Here is a 9,631-nt window from a genome sequence, read left to right on the forward strand (position 1 = left end):
GGGGTGGCTGTGAGATTTTCCGCAGGTGTTGGGGGTCTGAGGATGGTATGATGGGGACTCCCTGTCTGCTCCACAGTGCTGCGCTGTGCTCCGGGGGCTGAATGCCAGGAGGCAGCGCACATTTTCTGCACAGTGGGTGCACCCAGCATCCGCCCTTGCATGCTGTGGTTTCGGACTCAGCCCCATGTGCACCAGCACATAGCCTATCACCACGGCACAGGCAGTGCCTCCTGAGCAGACAAGAGGAATCTCCCTGAGCATACGGGGCCGAACTCCCACTCAACTTGATCGGTGGCAAATTGGGAAAGAGCTTTCGCCTGCAGCAGCAGTTACTGGGATTGATCTGCTCAGTGGTCATTAGTTGAGAGAGTGCCTGAGAGACAGCGGCAATGTCCTCTGGGGCTGGAATCAATTCCTTTCTGCTGCACTGATGGCAGCCAGAGTGTCCTAAGTGCTCAGAGTTGTTGGAGGGCTGCCTTGCTCTGAAAGCGAGCTCATTTCTGTCTTTGCCTTCAAATGTGGACAGTATGTGTGCTGGGCCCACACCCTGCATGCTTCACGGACCCCAGGCTGCCACAGGGTGAGGACAGCTGAATTGCTGCCACCTACTTGTCCTGCAAAATGCTCTTCAGCTTTTTCTTTTCCCAAACGAAGCCTCATGTGATGTGTAACTGAGAGCCCCCTGGAAGCCACAGGCCAGGAGAAATAGAGGAAACAAGAGGACATGGAGGGCAGTTGTTGGGAGGGGGAGTCCTCGGCCTCCCGATACAGGGCTAAGCAGTTCCTTTTGGAGGCTCAGGCACACAGGTGGAATTTGCCAGAAGGGTCCCTCTGGGAGACCCACAGCTGCACAGACGCTGGGTCTGGTTTCTCCTCTGCACACTGTGGCCAGGCAAACCTTGAATAATAAGCCAGCACCTGAGCTTTCAGAAACAATTTGGTTTTGATCTAACATCAAATCTGCAACTGGAATAAGAGACCCTTTTTACCCAAAGCTTTATTTTAATGTCTTATAATTTCAAAGGTCCTTCTGTTTTAGAAATCAGAGATGGATGTTTGCATCTATTTACTTTCTCTTTCAGGCTACCATAAAGGAGTTTCTTAAAGTAAAATGAGATCTGAGTATGCACTAATTATCAGTGGCCTTTCATCTTGGGTTGCTGGGCCTCCAGCCACATTGGCAGCCCAGGGAGGGAGAAAGATGGCTGTCTCTGTCCACCGTCACAGAGCACTCAGCCCAGCCTTCTATGGTTTAAATGCTCGCTCTAGTCCCTGATCGGTTACCAGATTTTGCTCTATGACTTGGCAGTTAGTCTGATCGGCGCTGAAATTTCATTTGTCTTCCTCCAGCAGCTGTGAGCTAATCACTGGACAGTGACCAGTGACTTGGGGCATGACTGTCAGCTCTGGTTAAGGAGCAGAGTTCACTCCTTCTCTCACCTGTAGTCGCGCCAGGTCCACATCTGGCCGCAGCCCCACCGGGGAGTTTGCCATGTGCAGTGCAGGTCCCAGTGAGCGGGAGGCGCTGATGCCGTGGTGCCAGCTGGCGGGAGCGGGCAGCCAGCGGGCTGTGTCCAGGAGGTGCTGCGGCTCCACGGAGGCGAGGCCGGGGTCCTGGGCGCTGCCAGGCAGGGCCGCTATTGCTGCAGCTTTTCTTAACTACAAAAAAAAAAAAAACACTTACGATGTTTTCCTACCACACTGAGAGTGTTTGCCATCATGCTTTAAACATTGATTTTGCTCTTTAACATACTACTCATTCAGGAAGGTAAAGCTAAATGCGATGACCTCACTCAGTTCCTCGTGTCCACTGTTTTAGGAACAGAAATCTTTGCCTTCTTTTTCTTTTCTTTTTTGAAGTAATTCACAGGCCAGGAACTTCATTTTCAGTTCTGTTTTTAGTACATTCACAAGGCCATGGAACCAAAACCATTGTCTAATTCCAGAATATTTTCCACATCCCCAGATGAAGCCCCATACCCACTGGCAGTCACTCCCCACCCTCTGGCCGGCCTCTGGCCACCACGAGGTGCTTTGTGTCCCTAGATTTGCCTTTTCTGGGTACGGCATGTGATGGACCCATACGGCACACGCCCCGGGGCAGTCCCTGTGATCGCCAGTCGGGACTGGCCTGAGCACCTGCAGGAGGCGGCAGATGCCCCGGGGGGTGGAGCTGGGCCTGTTCTCAGTGGTAGCCCCCACACCCCCAGTCTGGGCTCGGGGAAGGCATGTGAGCACTTGTGGAACGAAAGAATGAATGGCAGCTGGTACTAGGTGCATTTACTTTAGATTGCTTTTCATTTTTGTTTAGCTTGAAAATATTTCTAAAATGCAAGTGGTACTAAGAGATTTACCCTAAAACCATTCCCTGCTCAGCTCTCCTTAAAGCCGGAGGTGTGCCATTCCCCTTCTCTAGCCAGTGCCCCCAGAATTCACCTCTGTGTTTCTAGAAACGATTCCACCCTTGCTTCTGTTCTGAATTTTGGGCCACACCTGTTGCCCTCCCTCCATGGTGGACAAGGATGTGGCTTCCCTAGGTTACCTCCCCACCTCCCCAGGGCAGCATGTGGGCCCGAGTTGATGGGTTGTGATGACATTGGTGCCATGCCAGGCACAACGCCCTGTTGCCTCCATGCCCCACATCTCTCTTGGAGCTGATATTTGCTTTGTGTTTATTTGCCCTGGAGTCAGGGCACATGTGCCTCTCGATAATTTTTTACCCTAAATCTTCCAACATCGGTCTCCTACCTCGCAAAGAATCTCCCGTCAGCTCCAGGAGGCCTGTTTCTGTTTTCCCTGGAGATCCCACCCCCCCAGCAGCAAGCAGCCCACCCCCACCCCAGGCCTTGGCCTCCTCCCGCCTGCCCTGGTTCCTTCCCTCCTTTCAGTGGCTCCCTAAGAACGCTGCTTAGGGGCCAATTCTGTCAGCCCTCGCGTATTGAGGGGCATCATTACTCCTGGCTAAGTGTTGTTTCCTAGATGGAAATAATTCTCCTTTAGGACTAGTAGGGCTTTGCTCCGTCCTCACAGAGCGTCTGGGGTTGGGGCAAGGCCAGGTGAGTTGTGATTTCCGCCCCACCCTTGTCTGGAGGCGGAGGCTGTCCCCTAGGCCGGCCGGGCCTAGTGGTGCCTGGGGCGGCTGTCTGGGGCCTGGCTCTCCTCTTCCCTTCTTTGCCTCCCTTTCTCACCTGCCATTTTTCCTGTGCCTGTCAGTCGCCTGTTGGTTCTCCTGAACAGGCCATCCAGGGGTCTGGGGTTTTGTTTTCTTCCATTTTGCCTTTTTTTTGTTTTTTTTACATTCTGGAATATTTCTTTGATTTCACTTTCCTTTTGTCAAGTCGTCGTTTTGGCCACTTATTTTTAATTTCCAAGAACTCTTATTCTCTGAACTTTCTTCTTTTGCCACTCTAATTTTGTTAAGGTGATGCCCCTTACCTTATTCTTCTTGTGTCTCATCTTTCCCCACCATTTTCTTCCTCTCCTCTTGTTGCCGATTTTAGCTGTTAATTTTGTTTGTTTGAGTTTCTGGCTTTTCCTCAAATGTCTGGTGACCCCCAGCCGGCCACATGTAGGGTGAGGCACCATGGCCATGGCAGTGCCCTGTGGACAAACAGGCCTGACTGCCAGGCCTCGGTCCTGATCCCCGAGGGCCAGCAACCTGATGGGCTGTCCCTGGTGGTGGCAGCATTTTCGAGTCTGTCTCCTGAAAAAAACTACCCGCGCTCCGGCCCAGCCCGGAGCTGGTGCTCGCGGGTGTTTCGGGAAGCCAGTCTGAGGATCTTCCTTAAATACCCCTGGTTTTCAGCTCCAGGTGCCACCCATACATCCAGCGTCCAGTTCCAGAACTTTCCTGTACACTCCTCCAGAGACCCACAGGCTTCCAAGGGGCGGGGTCCCAGGACGCAGCCGCGCAGGACAGACTTGCCACCCCCTGTTCCCTGTCCTGCACCTCACGCCTATCCCGTCCCATTCTCCGACCTCTCCCCAAAACTCTGTAGACACACCTGTCTTTCCCTCTCCCTCTGTCTTTATTCTCAGAGGCTCACAGCTTTCTTATTTCTGTCGTTTTGTGGGACTTCAGGAGGAAGAGGAAAGAGAAGCACGGGGACACCCCACCCTGTTCCAAGGTCTGTTAAAGGCCTGGGGAGACCAAAGGGGATGGATGCTCACTTCATTAGGAATGTCATTTAGAAACCAGATGTAACTCTGCCTAAGAAGATATAAACCATGGGCAGCCCAGCTGTGGGGACTGTGAGTGGCTGAAGCGCCTTGCTGCTTCCTTGTAAGTGGTGGAGCTGGTCTCCACCCTTCCCAGCCGAGCCTTGGGACTGCTCTGACCCAGAGGACAGGGCAGTAGTGAGTGGGAGGCCCTGGCCCAGGCTGCGGGGGGCTGCCAGCACACAACCAGGCCCAGGTCAGCCTTCCCCAGGAGGATCACAAGCTCTGCAGCACTGGGTGCTCGTGGGCCCCTGGCGCGGAACTTCCCCTGGGGGTGGCCTGGGGCTTCTGAACTCGCTGGCACCCCAGCCAGGTGGAACAGGTCTAGGGGTGCACCCCGAGGGCCCACAGGTGGCCACAAGCAAGGTCTAGTGCTCGCTACTCCCCCTGGACACAGAAGAGCTGCCTGGACGCCCCCTTCAGAGGCCTGGTCTGTCACGGAGAAGGGACATGGGTGCATCATGAGTCGATGGCCCCTCACAGCATTGCACCTTGAGTTTTCGCATTGCTTCGTAAGGTGTGGAGCAGAATGCACTTGGGGCTCCCAGGGTTGCCCTCCCTGCAGGGTCACCTGGCCAGGCCACCACCGCTCCCACCTGGCGACTTGCAGCCACCTTCCCACCGGCTTGCCTGCTCGTGGGGGCCCCTGTGTCTTCCCAGCACTGCAGCCGGGGACCCTGAGAATCAGGAGGCCTCCCTGTGCTCCATGGGGAGTCAAGTCCCGAGTCCTCCAGGCTTCAAGGCCCGCCTTGCCCAGCCCCTGCTGTTCCTGCCCCTTTGCTGTCCCCCCTGCTGCTCCTGCTGTCCCCTAACATCCTTGTCCCCCCTACCACCCTTGCAGTCCTACCACATACACCTCTGGCCACACAGGCCTCTCTGAAGTTTCTCGGACACACTAAAGATACTCCCTGGACTGATCTTTTGCCCAAAACGCTCTTCTCCAGACACCCCATGGAATAGCTGATCAGGAGGGCTTCTCTGACCTCCCGGGTCTGCTCTTGGCCTTGTCTGACTCCGTCTTCATGCACATCTCCCCACCTGACACTTTGTACCCCATTCCTGTGTGATCTGCCCCCGCCTCCGACCCCCGTGTTCCTGGAGAGCAGACCTTGCTTGTCTGGGCTGGGCACGGTGCCTGCTTCAGAGCTGGCGGCTGGGGGCATGGCACAACCAGGCTGAACCGTTTCAAATACACACACATTGGGGTCACTGCCGAAGTGTGTCACTACTGGGGTACGCCGTCAGCAGCCCTGCTCAGCTGCGAGAAGGAGGCACCCAATGGGCTGGATGCAGTGGCGCTCTGCCTCCCAGAAGGGTGCTGCTGCCGAGTCCCCTTCCGCAGCGTTCTGAGGTGACAGCAGAGGCCGAGACCAGGGGAGCACAGCGAACTGGAGGGAAGGCGGAGCTCAGGAGGCATCTGTGGCTCCTTGGGGTGGACCCTTCTGTCATCGTTTTGGGGGCACAGATCGACAAGTGTGACAGAACCACACAGGATCAAACATGCTCATGCATGCACCTGGCTGCAGGTAAAACAGGAGAAGTCTGGGTGAGGTGATGAAAGACTGCAGGGGCCTCTGCCCATGGTGGGCTCCCTAGAGGCTGAGGGACAGGCCAGGATCACCCCTTGGTTTCCCGGGACCTGTCCCCACGCTTGGCTCCATTGCTGGGTGCTTGTTGAGGAAACAAGGCACCTGCTGCCCACGACCCCACGTTGTGCCCCGGTGGGGTGGGGAGGAGGTGCCTCCTGGAGCCTGGGTCGGGGCACCCCTTGGAGGCCGCTGGGAGCCCCTGCTGTCACCATTCATAGGCAGCATGGCCTGGTGGGCAGGGCCATGTGCTAGCAGGGCTGGTTGGTCCTCCTTGTCCCTTAGCGGGGACAGGGCTTGACAGAAAATCCACGGGCACCAGGGGCTCTGTTTTCCCCCAGAGCTGGGACGTCACTGCCCTTTTGCATAGTCTGGGGGCGTGGGCTCTCCCCCTCTGCACAGCTGGGCTCCCCAGTGACCTGGTGGGGGATGAGTGGGGGTGCCCCCAGTGCAGGACAGGGGCAGGCAGGCAGCAAGGGCTCTGGGCTCACCAGTGGGACACCCTCGCCAGCTCCGGTGTGGGGCCTTGGGCCACCACCCCCCATTGCTCTGCTGGGAACTGGGGGTCCCGGGGCCTGGCTGAGAAGGTGGCCTTGGCTGTGAAGACTGAGGGTCATGCATGGGCTCCCTTCAGCCCCACATGGGGTGGGTGTGGATGCGCCTGCACCCACTTCCCGCATGGCCCCCTAGCCCCCTCCCCATCCTCACCAGTCCCAGGGGTTCAGGCCAGGGGCAGCCACTCATTCGGCCCCCTCACCTGCCCTCCCAGCGGGCCCCAAAGTTCTTAGCAACCCCTCCTTGCCCCACCTCATCCCTTCTTGTCGTGAAGTCGGTGCACCAGGTTTACCCCGGAGTACGAGGACTGAGACATTATTTGTTGTTAACCTGAAGCCCACCTGGAAGCGGCTTCCGGTACTTATACGGCTGCCCTAAGGGGTAAAGCCAGGGAACCCAGATGCTGATGGAGCCTTAATTATCTTCCTGATGAAGACCTGGCCACCAAGGGGAGGGGCACCCCTGGGTGATCCAGTCCCACCTCTGCAGTCCCTAGAGTGTTTCTGACCCTCTCAGGTCACCAGACAGGAGCCCCCAGCTGGGAGTGCACCAGGGTGGGGGCGGGCTGCGCCTGCCCTCACAGCACCTCCCACAGCAGCGCTCCCCAACCCAGGATCCCTGCCCCAGCTCAGCCTTTGCCCCCCACCCCCACCCTCCACACTGCCCTGGGCTTCCCTCCAGGGCCTGTCCTGCCCCAGGAACAGGCTCCAACAACTAAGACCATGGGAGGCTGCAGTTGCCTCCCCAACTATGTGGGATAGCCCCAGGGAAAGCCCCAACTGTCCCCTTCCAAAGCGGCCCTTCTAGGTGGAGACTTGGGGTGGCTCCACAGCCAGGAACTCTGAGCCCCAGCAGCTCCGTCCCACCTGCACCTCCCTGGAGCCCATTCTGGGCCTAGCCAGTGCCCACACATGGGGACACTTGGGGAATGTCTGGAGTCCACAGAACTCACTCGTGCAGCCTGGGTTTGTTCCCATGGCCGGTGGCCCCCACACGGAGGCTCAGTCCAGGAGTTCAGCCAAAGGGGTTTTTCTCTCCCAGCTGGAAAAATCCAGATTCCTCGAGGAGGTCAGGGTCCAGCACCCTGCCCTCCACCCACCAGCCTTCCATCCCTGGTGCATCTGTCTGAAATACCTGCATTAGAATATAGCGCTTGGATTTAAGGATTGTTCTCCGTTGAAGTGGGAGCCTCTCCCTGCTCTAGAATGTGCAGCCAGTCAATCACACCTTAGTATAAATTAATCAGAGAGATTCTGACAGAGCACAGATGGCTTCTAGGAGGAGGGGCTGGGGACAGAACAGGTAATAGACTTGACACAGGCCTGATCTGGTGGTTTCCGAAGGCCTGGAGCTGAGGGCACCAGAGAAGGGAAGAAGGGCCACTGAGGAAACCACCTACCTACGGCCCTCCCAGCTTATCAAGAATTCGTGGATCTGCCAACTTGGGGACCAGCCCAGGGTGGGGGAGGAGGGACAGGAAGGGGGCAGAGGACAGGGGTTTCCCTGTCTGCCATGCTGTTTGGCTCCTAAACCTCAACTTCAAATCTGGCTTTGCTGGAGTCCTTGAAGATGGTCCAGCATGCAAAGCAGAAGCATTTAAAGATCCTCGGTTTGTCATGTTTGAAATCCATATGGCTTCAGAGTGGCCTGGCACAGTTCTGAAAACATTCAACCCCTGTCTCCATCTCCTTACCTCCTTACATCCTCTTTTCTCCCTCGTCTCCTTTCTTTTCCGTGGCTGTGTCCCTGCCCTCCAAGTTTTGTGTCTGATAGGCTTCAGAGCGAGGCCCTGCTCTGGGCACAGTGCCTGGTGGCGGGGGAGGGGGAGCGTGCTGTGTGGGGGAGGGGTAAGTTGTGGATGAAGAAATAAAGGCCCTGGCTCCCCTGCCCGCCCCAGGCAGCCGCTGGACTCCAAGCCAAGGCCAGAAGGCCGCAGAGAGCATTTGGGCCGTATTGGGCACCTGGTCACCAGCGCTCTGCCAGCTGCGGCTAAGTGCGGCTGCTGCCCTCAATGACCCCTCCCTGACCTCAAGTGCCAGGCCTGCCTGCTTCAGCGTGATCCATAATGTCAAGTTCAAAGGCACGTCAAGCCTGACAACAGAAGGCCTGTCACCTGTGGGGTCCCACTCATGTCAAACGGGGCGATATTGGTGCACTGGTGTCCTCACGACCCTGGAGAAGGCTGGGGCTCACTCGAAGGGTGCATCTCTGCCCCTTCAGCTGAGGCCCCCATGTGTGTGATGGGCGTGACCCATGAGGACTATGACAACTGCCAACAACGCTTCCTGCACCACCCGCTGCCAGGCCACTCACCGAGGTCACCCATGAACTTTGGCATCGTGGAGGGACTCAGGACCAGCGTTCATGCCATCATTGCCACCCATAAGACTGGAGGGGCCCTCTGGGAAAATATGGCATGGCGGCCGTGGGGCTGCCCAGAACATCTTCCCTGTGTCTGCCAGCGCTGCCAGTGCCAGGTCATCCTGGAGCTGATGGGGAAGCCCACTGGCCCAGCTCCCCGTGTCCCCACCCCCAGTGTGTCTGTTTCCTATATCTGACCTGCCGACTGGAGAAAGCAGCCAAGTACGATAATGTCAAGAAGTGGTGAAGCAGGCGTCAGAGGGCCCTAAAGGGTATCCTGGGCTACCCCGAGGACCAGGTTGTCTCCTGTGACCTTCATGTTGACACGCTGTCTTCCACTTTGTGACACTGGGGCTGGCACTGACCTCAAGGACCACTTTGTCAAGCTCATTTCCTGGTATGACGGTGAATTTGGCCACAGCATCAGGGTGGTGGGCTTTACAGTCCATGTGACCTCCAAGGAGTAAGTGACCCGGGACTTCCAGCCCCAGCGGCAGCACGACAGGACCCGGGCCGCCGGCTGCTGGGGGATCCTGGTCCCAGCTCAAAGAAGGGGAGGGCTGACAGCTGCACCTTGTCTTGTACTGTCAGCAGAGTACACCCAGCCAAAGAAAAGAAGCAAAGGCCGAGGGCCTTGCGTGGCGGCCTGTGGACAGGTAGGACATCACAGGCTTGTGGGCCTCACTGGCTTCCTGACCTTCCCACCCTGGAACCCGGTATGTTAAAAGATCTCTTTCCTGCCAACACAGTTACAAACAACTGATTATTTAATAAATAATTAACTCACTTCTCTGTAACCCAGACTTTGTATGGGCCTGAATGAACCAATCTCCCACTAAGATTCCAAGTCCAGTGAGAGTTGGTGGCACGGAAGCCAGTACTGCCTCACCCAAGGGCACCTGGGAACAGGT

At 56.9% G+C, this 9,631-nt stretch overlaps 1 long non-coding RNA gene across 1 annotated transcript; it reads right to left on the reverse strand.

The window, feature by feature from the left end:
* Positions 1 to 33: 33 nt before the first annotated feature.
* On the reverse strand, positions 34 to 9,258 carry LOC143647271 (uncharacterized). The gene is made up of 3 exons (XR_013157950.1): positions 8,919 to 9,258; positions 8,053 to 8,191; positions 34 to 1,659 (listed from the first exon to the last, which is right to left on the reverse strand). It is a non-coding gene; the product is annotated as an uncharacterized LOC143647271 (long non-coding RNA).
* Between the last annotated feature and the right edge of the window lie 373 nt (positions 9,259 to 9,631).

The sequence above is a fragment of the Tamandua tetradactyla genome, chromosome 1 (assembly GCF_023851605.1).
Source record: "Tamandua tetradactyla isolate mTamTet1 chromosome 1, mTamTet1.pri, whole genome shotgun sequence".
NCBI lineage: Eukaryota > Metazoa > Chordata > Mammalia > Pilosa > Myrmecophagidae > Tamandua > Tamandua tetradactyla.